Genomic DNA, 13,688 nt, shown 5'->3' with positions numbered 1-13,688 from the left:
ACCCATAGGCAGTACAACACCAAGAATGAACCCTAATGTAAACTGTGACTTTGGGTAATAACGTGTCAACATAGATTCATCAGTTGTAACAAATGTCCCACTGTGATGGGGTGTTGATAATGGGGAAGACTGTGCATGTGTGGGGGCAGGGGGGAGAGGGGATTCCTGTACTTCCCTCTCAGTTTTGCTATAAATCTGAAACTGCTCTTAAATAAAGCTTATTAAATATGAAAACAAAACCAAAAATGTTTAGTATGTTTTGCATCTGCTTCATGCCAGCCACACTACTGGGTGTTGGGGTAGAAAGGTAAGAAGATAGGCAGGAGGCTTCAACTGCCTCCTTCCAAGAACCCGTGAAGTTTGGCTGATGACGCTGAGGGGTCCTGAGCTCCCTATCCCATGACCCTCCCACCCACACTGAGTGCACGCTTGAGAGCCAGCCGTACCATCTTGCCAGTCATGGTGACACCCCACCTGGAGACAGGATTCTCCAGCCACAGCCCAGTCTCCCCATGCCTGGGGCAGAAATGAACTATCCCTGTTGAACCCTTCCAAAATTAGATTGTGAGCAAAAGAAATGATTACTGCTTCAGGTTACTAAATTTGGGAGAAATATGTTAGGCACTGTATTATGGGCTGAAAAGCATCACCCCAAAATTCATGCTTTGGATGACTTAACCCCGGTATCTCAGAATGTAACTATATTTGAACATAGGGTCTTTAAAAGGGCGATTAAGTTGGGCCCCAATCCAGTATGACTAGTGCCCTATGAGAAGAAGAAATATGAGCATAAAAGACACACCAGAGATTCTCATGAACAGAAGAAAGACCATGTGAGGACATAGTGAGGTGACCATCTGGAAGCTAAGGAGAGAGGCCACAGAAGAAGCCAAATGTGCTGACACCTTGATCTTGGGCTTCCAGCCTCCAGAACCATGAGAAAACAAATAGCTGTCGTTTAAGCTGCCCAGTCTATGGTATTTTGGCAGCCCTCGGGAGCTAGTAGTACCCGTGATAGGAAGACAGATTCTGTCTCCAAGTGTCAACATTGTTCTGTAGAGCCCTTCAGATATTCACACTTGTCTTGATTTCCTTTTGCTCCACGGAATACTGTTTCCTGTGATTGTCTGAGTTCAGCAGTGCTAACACCTCTCCTGGGATAACAATATTAGCCATTTAAAGGAACCTTTTATAAAAGCTGATGGATTTCATGAACTTCTGAAACATGGCTTACCCAAACCTTTTATAGCCAGCACTGTAAACATACATGACCTTTCCTTTCACTCACAGGACTTATCTCCTCTGGAATTTACTGGGCTTGTGTAATTATTTCTGAAAGGTGAAGGAAACGTTTCCTCCAGGAGCAAAGAGCTGCTGTTAAAAGGCCAAAAAGATGAAATGTTTGATACAATATCTTTTCTTTTTTGCCACCAGCTAGCTACGTGTTCATTAATTCTGATTTATCTTGAGGATTTTGCTGGTGGTGGACGTCTTACATACTGTTTCAAAGAAGACAAATACTGATGGGTTTTACTTTTCCATTTTTGTTTTCTTGCCACTCTTGGGGCAATGCCAAGCTGCTGCACCTGCTCCCGCCGTGGTCAGGAGGGAGCCTTTCCCCACCCGCTATCCACGTCTCTCCCTGTTGGCTTGTTGTGTGTCTAGGGAGCTGAGACACACCGTTGACAGGGCCTGCAGGAGGAGGAGACTGGGCTGGTTAATAGAATCTTAGGGGCTCAAGCAGGATGAAACCAAGGATGGGCAGGGAAAGGAGGAGGCCTGTGGGGCACAAGTGAACACATTTGAGTGTGTGAGACATAAACTGCAGGTAAACAATTGAATCTTTCACTATGGACTGAATTCAGTGTCCCTAAAATTTATGTGTTGAAGCCCTAACCCCAATGTGACTGTATTTGGAGATAGAGCCTTTAAATGGGTGATTATGTTACATGAGGTCACAGGGGTAGAGCCCCAATCTGATAGAACAGGCGTCCTTATTAAAGAAGAAAGACTCCAGAGCTCTCTCTCCCCTCACCCCATGAGGACAGAGTGAGAAGGCAGTGTCTGCAAGCAAGGAAGGGAGCTCTCACCAGCACCCACCCATACTGGCACCTTGATCTGGGACTCCCCAGCCTCCAGGACTGTGACAAATTATGTCTATCATTTAGGTCACCAAATGTATGCTGCTTTGCTGTGGCAGCCTGAGTAGACTAAGACATCGGTCATTTCACTACATTGGCACCTGGTCTGCCTTTAGTAGATCATTAAAACCTGCTGGCCTGTGTCCCTTTCCATTTGCAATAAAATATTGCTAGATTTTAAATATTCTGAAATTCACATAAAATGCTGCTTGTAGAGATGAAAGGAGAAAGGCAGAAATAACTTATGTAATTGGAGACATCCAACTTTTAAATTGAGGGCAGCCAGGACAGGGGCTTTGAGTCCTCCTCTGAGGAGGCTTGAAGAGGTTAAGCATGGGAGTAGCAGGATCTTACTGAGCTCGGAGGTGGGTAATTCTGACCGCTGTTTTGAGAGTAGACTCAAAAGACCTCACCAGTGATATTGCAGTGGACAAAGCATCAACCCAAAATGCTGAGGTCACTGGTTTAAAACCCTGAGGTCACTGGCTCTGAGCACGGGGTTGTCAGCATAGGGTTGCTAGCTTGAGTAGAGGGATGTCCACATGATTTCAAAGCTCACCAGTCTGAGCCCAAAAGGTCTTTGGCATGAAAAGCCCAAGGTCACTGACTTAAGCAAGGGGACACTGGCTTGGCCCCGGTGAAGGCATGTAGGAGAAGTTCAGCGTACAACTGAGGTGAAAACAACTACGAATTGATGCTTCTCACCCTCTCTCTCCTTTCCTGTCTCTCCCTCTCACTCTTTCTGTCTTTCAAAATCAAAATAAAAATTTTTTTAAATAAAGAAAGTAGACTCAAAAGGACAAGATTTGAAGCAGGGAGATGAGTGAGGAGGCTGTCATAGAAATCTGGGATAGAGATGACTGTGGCTTGGGCCATTATTGTCTAGGGCTGGAAGTAAGGAGTGGTCAGTGCAGGTATATTTTACAGGCAGAGGAGGCAGACTTTATTGACGTGTCATGTAGGCTCTAGCCCCAGTCCTCTGCATAATTGCAGTTGTCATTTATTGATATGCCAGAGATGGTGAGAGGAACAGTTCTGGCGGTGATGTCACACACAGTTTACTCATGTTAAGTCTGAAATGTTCCACAGACATCTGAATGGAGAATCCCAGTGGCACAGGTAGCCAAATCTGGGAGACTGGGCGAGTTCTGAATTGGCAGCATAATATCAAGAGGCATTTGTATACTGCAGAATCAAGCAGCCATACATTCTCGAATGCCCAAGACAATCCACTGTATGCCTCTGTTCCCCATCGTAAGTATTTACGTCACTCCATCCCATTCTCAGAACTGTCCCAGCTTGGACAACAAAACGATATTGTCACCTCAGTCTTCACTGTTGTCTGACTGAAGTCCTGAGATGATACGGAAGCCCCACGAGAGGGGGGAAGGGAAACAAGGAACGGCCCCGGATGAGTCCAGGGGCTGCCATCATTGAGAGGTCGAGCTGGGAGAGAGGACCAGCAGAGGACACAGAGAAAGGTCCTATGACAGAGAAGGCAACCAAGAGACGAGGTCCCAGAAATCACATAAAGAGAATGTATCAGTGTAGAGGTGCCCCAGGCACAGTCCTTGAGCCTCATCTCTGTCCCTCATTTGTCCCCCTGTTGAGCTCTTCCAAACGTGCGGCTTTTTTTTTTTATATAATTTTATTTTTTTAATGGGGTGACATCAATAAATCAGGATACATATATTCAAAGATAACAAGTCCAGGTTATCTTGTCGTTCAATTATGTTGCATACCCACCACCCAAAGTCAGATTGTCCTCCGTCACCCTCTATCTTGTTCTCTCTGTGCCCCTCCCCCTCCCCCTTTCCCTCCCCCAGTCCCCCCTCCCCCCCGTAACCACCACACTCTTATCAATGTCTCTTAGTTTCACTATTATGTCCCACCTACGTATGGAATAATACAGTTCCTGTTTTTTTCTGATTTACTTATTTCGCTTCGTATCATGTTATCAAGATCCCACCATTTTGCTGTAAATGTTCCGATGTCATCATTTCTTATGGCTGAGTAGTATTCCATAGTGTATATGTGCCACATCTTCTTTATCCAGTCATCTATTGATGGGCTTTTTGGTTGTTTCCATGTCCTGGCCACTGTGAACAATGCTGCAATAAACATGGGGCTGCATGTGTCTTTACGTATCAATAAAACGTGCGGCTTTAATTACCGCACGCACATACATCTCAAGCTTCCTGATGAGCCTCCCTACTTCAGTACTTGCCCCTGCCTGTCTCCTTTTATGACAGCAGCCATGACCTTCCTCAAATGTCACCTCCTTATCAAAGTCACCCCTGAATACTAGCTTTTACAGCACTGCTTTCCCCATTTTGTTTCCCGGCCCATTCTCTTTAGGGAACATACCTTCATGTCTTCCACCCCGCTCGCTTCCCCCATAGAAGGCAAGCTCCATGGAGGAAGGACGTTTTTTCTATCTGTTTTCATGCCTGGAACATAATAGGTGCTCCATGCATATTTGTTGAATAAATGAAGTAAAGGAAAGGAAACGGGGCCTAGGAGGGAAGCCCAGTGGGCAGTCAGAGGCAGCTGGGAGACAAAGATAGTTCAAGGGCAGACACTTGAGAGAGGGAAAGCTCATCAGTGTTGCAAGAAGCCTGGGTGGAATGAAGACCAGGAAGAAACACTGAATTTACACGTCACTTGTCACCAGTGGCAGAGTTAACTGGGTGGTGTGGCATAAAGGGCACTGAGCCCATGAGAAGGTAAGGAAACATCAGTGTTGAAGGACAGTTGGGGGATGCAGGGCCGTTTCAAGAAGGCGCTGGAGCAGAACAGAAGGCACTGGAGTGGAGGTGATTGGTAAGAAAACAGGCGACACGGTGCACTATGGAAACGTGAGGACAGAGGCTTTGCAGCACAGCTGTTGATGTGTGTGTCGGCTGAGAGGCAGAGGGGTTCGTGAGGTTGGTGGCTGGGGACAAGAGTGTCCTTGGAGCTGCTGTGCCCCAGGTCACGTGGCACAGAAGTGGATAGACCAGAGCAGCTGCACTGCAGCTAATGCAGCTCTTAGACACTGGCCCCTGCCGTTTCTGGAACTAAAGATGTTCCACTATTCTTTCATTTTTAAAATTAACATATGATTTCAAAATGTTTTCTTTTCTAAGTAAATTATTTACTCTTTCTTAGCCAAGAAAAGTGTAAGATGAGAAAAAAAATTACTTCTGTTCTTAATAAATGTGATAGTCTTAAGCATTTATATTTTCCTGATGTTATAGAACCCAAATCCCTATTGAATTTTATGCTTAGTTATATTCATATAATTACTTTTAAATGCTCCAGTGCTCCAGGAAGAACATAAACATAAGGAGCACTTCCTTTTTTATAAGAAATAAATATTATTTTATTTATTTTATTGAGAAGGAGGGGGCAAAGAGAGAGAACACGGATCTGTTCCTGTATGTGCCCTGATAGGGACTGAGCTGGCAACCTCTGTGCTTCAGGACGGTGCTTTAACCAACTGCGCCATCCGACCAGGGCAAGGCGGGGGCACTTTCAACTTACTCTGTACATCAGAGAGTATTTTATTCCATGTTTTGATTTTCCTCTTCAAACCCATAGTGTAGTAGTTTCCCGGGCCACCATAACAAATTACCACAGAATCCCTGGCCGAAGACAACAGAAGTTTATTCTCTCACTTTCTAGAGACCAGAAATATGAAGTCAGGGCATCCACAAAGCCATACCTCCTTCAGAGGCTTTGGGAGAGGTGCTGCTGCTGGTGGATCCAGGTGTTCCTTGGCTTGTGGCTGCATGTCTTCAATCTCTATCTACATCTTCACACGGTCTCTTTAGGTCTCAAATCTCCCTCTCATCTTTCATATAAGAAAACCAGTCTTTGGATTCAGAGCCCAGGAGCATCTAGGATAATTTTATTTTATTACTCTTAATTTTATTGAGTTTTTAAAGGTCTTATTTTAAAATAAGTCATATTCACAGGTACTAGAAGTTAGGATTTGAACATATCTTGTCAGGGGGCATTTTATAGCCCACTGTACATGGTTTTATACTTTTAAGATGTGATTTTTTTTTGGTGTATTTTTAGGATTCACCATTATTTTGTTTTCTAGAAAGTCAAATCATATAAAATAATTATATAACTAAATACAGTAGTTTTTGAGTTTCAAAGAAACAGCTAAGACTATTTTAAAGTATATTTTCTAGATTATATGCAAGTAATGGATGCTCTGGAAATTAAAATCAGGTATCCAGCAATCTATAAAATATATGTTTCTTTTGCTGTCATTAAATGGATTAGAAATGCACATTAGTAAAACGTCATCAGAAAATACATTTTGTTCAGTGCATTCCCAGCATATTGGCACAAAATAGAATCCCAATTAATTTGAAATCTAGTCAATTGTAATTGTTTCAGATTATTGTTTCTCTTGAATGTAGGAGTTTATGAAGAAGCAGGGAACAGAGAAAAGTTGAAGCTATGTAGTATAAGGGAGGCAAGTAATGTTTATTGAGCATCTACTTGGTTAAAAATCTAGAAAGTCATTGGAATTAATGGAACCTCATTTATTACCAGAGCACCCAGAGAGGGGAGTCAAATCTTACCCATCTTGTAACTGAAGGTACTAAGAAGCAGGAGGCATTCATAAAAGAGCCCAGCACACAGCGAGGAATCAACAGAGGCGGGATTTGAACTTGGTGCATCAGTATCATCTGTCTCAGTGTACTCTTCCCCTGGCTTGAGTATAAAGATGACTGGAGCAAGGCTCAGAGAGCCCGGCTCCTGCTCTAACTTCACCACTAATCAGCAGTGGATCAAGAGACAATGCTGGGGTCAAGAGTGCCACCTCCAGCCTGACGAGATGGTGGCGCAGTGGATAGAGCGTCGGACTGGGACACGGAGGACCCAGGTTCGAAACCTTGAGGTCGCAAGCTTGAGCATGGGCTCATCTGGTTTGAGCAAGGCTCACCAACTTGAGCCCAAGGTCTCTGGCTTGAGCAAGGGGTCATTCGGTCTGCTGTAGACCCCTGGGCAAGACACATATGAGAAAGCAATCAATGAACAATTAAGGTGCTGCAATGAAGAATTGATGCTTCTCTTCTCTCTCTCTTCCTGTCTGTCCCTCTCTCTGTCTCTGTCAAAAAAAAAAAAAAGATAAAAAGCGCCTCATCTGGTACAAGATGCCAGGGTTTGAATCCTGTCTCTGCTGTTGCTAGCTATGTGACTTTTAGTCACTTACTCCTTCCTATCTTTGTGCCTCAGCTTCCCTTCTGTAAAGTGGGGATGATATTACCACCTACTTTATAGGGTTATATGAGGATTTAACTGAGTGATTTATGCATAAAATACTTGTAATGGTGCTCAGCACTTAGGAAGCCCTGTTAAGGACACCTGCTCTCACACTTGTCTTAGCTTATGCATACGTATTAGCCCTCTACCAGCACTATGCCATAATGAGATTGCAGAAGGTGGTAGAACACCCTTCAAGGACAAAATGTCTGTTAAGCCCAAAATGTTTCCAATTGAAAGATTTTTGAAGTGTGCATTAGCTGATGACAAAGAAATATTTAATTTTTTTAGAACTTTCTTGTAACTCTAGTTTTATACCTGCCTTACTCTTTGCCCTTGAAACGCAACTGTTTAACAACAACAAAAAGTCTTTGCTTGGACAAAAACCATTATTTTCATCAGAAGCTTAAGAGCAAATATAAACTATAACATATTACACAAAGAGAAGATAATCATTACTTATCAGACTTGATGTATTTGAGTTTATAATTTATTTCCAGATAGATCATATTTATTTAATCTATGTGGCAAAGCCACATTAAGTAAACCTTGACAAAATCTCATTCTAGGAACTTTTTAACATTTTGTTACTGTCATTTTTTATCAACTAGCTTATTGTGGTAGTTGTTTTATTTGTTTCAATGTGTTTGCTTTCTAATTACTCTTTAAACTCTGTGTTTAATTTCATATTGAACATTTGTTCTCCTGCCTTTGGCTTGTCTAACATTTATACTGATGAGCCTCACGGTGAAATGAGACCTTGATAAGATGATAGTTTTATAAGAAAATGTTACTAGCCATTGGTAAAAAAGACATTTAATCAACAAAAAATAAGGGCCCAAATCACCACACATATGTAAACCCAAAGGTCTTAAGAACAAGACTTTCATTAATATATGACATGTGAAAATTAAGATTTTCAGTTAGTTTTAAAATATTGCCTATAGGATAATTAGCACCGTCAGTGATTACACCAGTAAAATATACCTTGACTCACCCCCTAGTTAATATGAGAATGAGTGATGAATATTGATGTAGGTTACTGTTTAAGGCTTTTCATTAAATGTGTTCACAGAGAGGAATTGATGGGGTGGGAGAGGACAGAGTGAAGCCAGAACAGGCACGGTGTAAAACATGGTGAAAATTAAAAGCAGAAACCATAACTACTCCCCAGAAAATCTATGTATTTATTCAAATTGTGTTTTTCCAGTGCTCAATTTTAAAATCATAATACCCAAAAGAGAAAAACATCTTTTTAGGGAAACTTATTATCTACTAGGATAGAGTAAGAAAAAATAATCTATTGGAAAACATATGCAGAGGGAACTATACTATGTCAACTCAAAAGCAAATTAGAACTTCTTAAAGGCAGTGAGCATGAGGTTGCTGCTAATACCATTTGTCTGGGCCCGTAAGTGGCGGTTATTCAGAACGCTGTGGCGAGGAAGACAGGAACTCCTCATTTTACTGAGATGCTTACTAAGTAGAATGCCTCTCATTGCAGCTCTGTGCACCTTTCCATGACATCGTGGGAATTAAGGGAAAAGCAATTTCACTGAATCAAAAGCCGAATTTTCCCTTGAGTTTATGGCTCTTAATAAAACAAAAGCAAAGGTATTTCTAGCAGAGGCATCTGAGTGTTTTGGCTAAAGGAAGGGACTCCTCCTGAGAGCAACAGGTTTCCCTAGAATGAAGGGGACAGCTTTGCACCTAGAGCGGAGGAGGGGCTCCTGCACGTCGTCAGTCACACTCCTGGTGCTCGTTCACCTGGGCACCAGCGTGTGGTTCAAGTTTCAGCCACCTCATTGTCTGGGTTGATGAGTGACGAGTGTCTACATTAGTTATAACAATTTAAAAATGACACTCTAATTAATGCTTGTGTCAGCACATTTTCTGCAAAGGGTCAGATAGCATTTTAGACTTCATACCCCAAGAGGCAAATCAAGAATATTATGCCCGCCTGACCTGTGGTGGCGCAGTGGATAAAGCATCGACCTGGAAATGCTGAGGTTGCCGGTTCAAAACCCTGGGCTTGCCTGGTCAAGGCACATATGGGAGTTGATGCTTCCAGCTCCTCCCCCCTTCTCTCTCTCTGTCTTCTCTCTCTCTCACTCTGTCTCTCCCTCTCCTCTCTAAAATGAACAAATAAAAAAATTAAAAAAAAAAAAAAAAAAAAAAAAAAAAAGAATATTATGCCCATACTTATATAAAAGGAAAGGAAAAAAATTTCCACAAAATTATTATTAATGAAATCCAAAATACAGTAAAATGTTAATAAGAATAGTGTTTTGTAATACAGGTCTATCAATAAGAATAGGGTTATTTTGGGTAGATAACATTTTGCCTAGTTTGGGTTCAAAGTTAGTGATTCCTAGCACCAGTCTATTGTAAATGTTCATCTGTGAAAATTGGTTTTAGCTCATGGGCCATACAAAAACAGAAGGTGGCCCAGATTTGGCCCCAGGTATGATGCTGCTCTAAATGATATTGACTTTATGTGCTCATAAGTATAATGCTATATCCTCTGAAATGTAAAAGTAGATACTCTGCCAAAATATGTTTTAGTAAGAAAGCCCTTTAGTAAGGAAGGATTCTAAGTAATTAAAATTAATTTCTATTACTTGCCCTGGCCAGTTGCTCAGTGGTAGAGCATCAACCTGGTGTGTGGAAGTCCTGGGTTTGATTTCTGGTCAGGGTACACAGGAGAAGCAACCATATATTTCTCCTTCCCTCCTCTCCCCCTTCTCTCCCTCTCTCTCTTCCACTCCTTTAGCCATGGCTTGATTGATTTGAGCGCATCAACCCCTGGGCACTGAGGATGGCTCCCTGGAGCCTCTGCCTCTGGTGCTAAAAATAGCTCAGTTGCAAATGTTTGCCCTGGGTGAGGGTTGTCAGGTAGATCCCGGTTGGGACTAATGCTGGAGTCTGTCTTAGTGTCTCCCCTCCCCTCATTAAAAGAATAATAATAATTCTATGATATTTATATAAGATTGTTGCATTTTATCTCATAGATCAAATTCAGACATCTATAGCATGATTGGATTAGTGCAGTTTTCTTTTTGAACTGTGGATTACCCCTGAGTGAATAGTAAAACCAATTTGAGGATTATGACCAGCATTTAAAAGGTAGAATAGAATAGAATAGAATAGAATAGAATAGAATAGAATAGAATAGAATAGAATAGAATAGAATAGAATAGAATAGAATAGAATAGAGCCCTGGCCGGTTGGCTCAGCGGTAGAGCGTCGGCCTAGCGTGCGGAGGACCCGGGTTCGATTCCCGGCCAGGGCACATAGGAGAAGCGCCCATTTGCTTCTCCACCCCTCCGCCGCGCTTTCCTCTCTGTCTCTCTCTTCCCCTCCCGCAGCCAAGGCTCCATTGGAGCAAAGATGGCCCGGGCGCTGGGCATGGCTCTGTGGCCTCTGCCCCAGGTGCTAGAGTGGCTCTGGTCGCAATATGGCGACGCCCAGGATGGGCAGAGCATCGCCCCCTGGGGGGCAGAGCACCGCCCCTGGTGGGCGTGCCGGGTGGATCCCGGTCGGGCGCATGCGGGAGTCTGTCTGACTGTCTCTCCCTGTTTCCAGCTTCAGAAAAATGAAAAAAAAAAAAAAAAAGAATAGAATAATAGAATAGAACAGAATAGGTTTCATTTCCCATAGTACAGAAAGTTTGATCTTAGTGTTTTGGAAAAGGATATCAGACTTGTATGTATGTGTAGACTTGTGTGTATGTGTATATATGTCTGAGTCTAAGATTTATTTTTATTATGAATCTTGATGTAAACACAGAAGTATTTACCTTTCCAAAATAATACATTTTTTAAAAATCTAGATACTGACAGAGGAACAATATTATCAAACATCTCCAGCTATTTAATGCTAACAAATCAATATCTTAAGTGATAGGTATAAAATAAATTGAGTGGGTGAAGAGTGTTCTTCACAGTAGATGGTGAGGGATCAGATGTGACAATGACATAATTTTGTCAGGAAAATGGTCTTACATTGCTGTATTTTCTGAATAATCCACAAATTTGAGTGTAAACTAAGCTAATTTTTTTCTCATCTAGAACTGGTATTTTAAAAATTATAACTGCATATCTTTATTAGAAGATGGAACTTATAGCTGTAGAGAAAAAGAGTTTTAGAATATTTTAGTTTGCATTCTGCAAACAGCTTCAGCATAGTATTATACACAATTTGTCTCTTTTCTAGTAAGAGTTTTCTCCTTATGTTAAAAGGGATGGTTCCTATCTCAGAGTAAAGTCTTTCCTCTCTGTCTTTTTATTTCAACCTCCCACTCATTTCTCATTTAACAAGCTCTTGGTAGGGATGCACCTGGTAATTGGAGACAAATTTGCAGACGACATAAGATACTCCAAAGGACAACATGATCTGCCCCCGTGAATCACCTAAGCCCATTGTTCCCTCTTCATTTGAATATAAAATATGTCATAAGGCCACGGGGGCCCATCTGAGAATTGAGATTAGTGTCTAAATGGATGTAGGCAGTATTATCAATATGAATGTTATTCTCATCATCTTCATTTGTCTCTGAAACCGTGTCTCGTGTGTGTGTGTGTGTGTGTGTGTGTGTGTGTGTAGGAATGGAAAGGGGAAAACGCTGAGTAAACCAGGAATTTAAATAAAATTAAAATCACAAAAGAAAGGATTTTTTTCCCTCAATCTAATCTTAGCTTTTAAAGCTAAGTAGTACCCAAATTGTCAAACAATATTTTATATACAATACTGTGTATGTAACGAGTGGGTATGCATGATTATCTAGCTCTCACATTTTAATATATACATATACACATATATACTTGTATATACATAAACTACCAATTGTGACCCCTTAGTGGGTAATCAAATACTTTTATTGGTTATGAATAGTGTTTTGAAAATAATTTAATAGACAGAACAGAGTAGAGGCTAAGAGAACAGAAAAGAACCTATCAAAATACATCTACCATTTTCTCCCCAATATATTATGCATACATTTATGTGTGTGCTTTGGTGTATATAAACTGAATTGCTGTGCAAATATTTCATACTGTGGCTCATTGCTAAAACTTTTTGAAAAATAGTGGTAGTGTCATAGTGACAGCAATGATTAGCATGTTTCTTTTATTCTCCTACATATTTTGTATTTTATTGCCAAGTGCCAATGTGTAATATTTAGTAGGTTACTTCCTGGAAACACATTATACAATTTAATGTAGGTAAATATTTTAATGTTTGGATCCACATGGCATTTACACCAACTATTATTTGGTTAACTTTTTCTCTCTACTGATTCTTGTCATTTATTTTTCCTGCTATTTTAAGCTTTCTTCTGATAATAAGTCTAAGGATTGGGTTGCAATAATCCAATAATGCCAACCAAAAAATTTAGAGAAGTAGTCTAGAAGTATGTCAAATGCTGGGCCCTGAGATGGTGACCCTTGTCAGCCTGATTGTGTTGTGCCAATGTGACAGGGGGATGGGAGAGAAGCCTGGCTTGGTGGGGGTGGGGGTGGGGGAATGGCAGGTGGCAGATGGTATTCTGATTCGGAAACCAAAGAGCTTGGTTTCCTAAGTATAATGAGAGAAAAGAGCTTGATCCTCTCTAATACTGCTTCTGATGGCACCATGTGTTGAAACAAAGATCCTGTATTTTTTTTAATGAACATTACATAAGCTATTATCCTCCTGTTGAATAAAAATCAGTCCAGCCAGAAATCTGAAACTATAGAAGCATGAGAATTCTCACAGTCCAAGTATTATAATGGCTGGATTTTTTATACTGTTTTCCTTTAAATGTGTACAAAGAATAGGTATATAGAAATACAACAATGTACCTGACAGGTTGTATAGTGTTATGTGTGGTATTTCATCAGTTGTTATTAGCCAATGCATATAAACTACATATAGAAGCATTACTTAAGGTATGAGTCTTTGGGTATATAAATTAGGAGTTGCTTGTTAGAACTTTAGAAATAATGTAGAAAATATACTACCATGCTTGCTTGTACTTCTTGTCTGAGAGCAAAATAAAAGTAAAAACAGCCTCACCTTGGGAAACTTATTCTAGCAGAAACAAATGCTAGTTAATCCCTACATTAGTGTAAAGTGAACTCAAAATTAAATGGTTAGATACAAACTTCATATAAGTCCATCGTGAAGATTTTGTTTACATCTTGGAATTCATAAGTAATGAAATATAATGTTTGTGAATGTCAACAGTTTATAAACATGGAAGCTTTTGAAAATAATTTTTACGTAATTACTATTTCCAGG

At 40.9% G+C, this 13,688-nt stretch overlaps 1 protein-coding gene across 7 annotated transcripts in view; it reads left to right on the top strand.

Annotated features, from left to right (window-relative positions):
• Window positions 1-13,688, top strand: part of CTNND2 (catenin delta 2) — a 985,037-nt gene that overhangs the window by 658,611 nt on the left and 312,738 nt on the right. The gene's annotated exons all lie outside the window — the stretch shown is intronic.

This window comes from Saccopteryx bilineata, chromosome 1 (genome assembly GCF_036850765.1).
Source record: "Saccopteryx bilineata isolate mSacBil1 chromosome 1, mSacBil1_pri_phased_curated, whole genome shotgun sequence".
NCBI classification, from domain to species: Eukaryota; Metazoa; Chordata; class Mammalia; order Chiroptera; family Emballonuridae; genus Saccopteryx; species Saccopteryx bilineata.
This window is presented reverse-complemented; position numbering and strand designations above follow the sequence as displayed.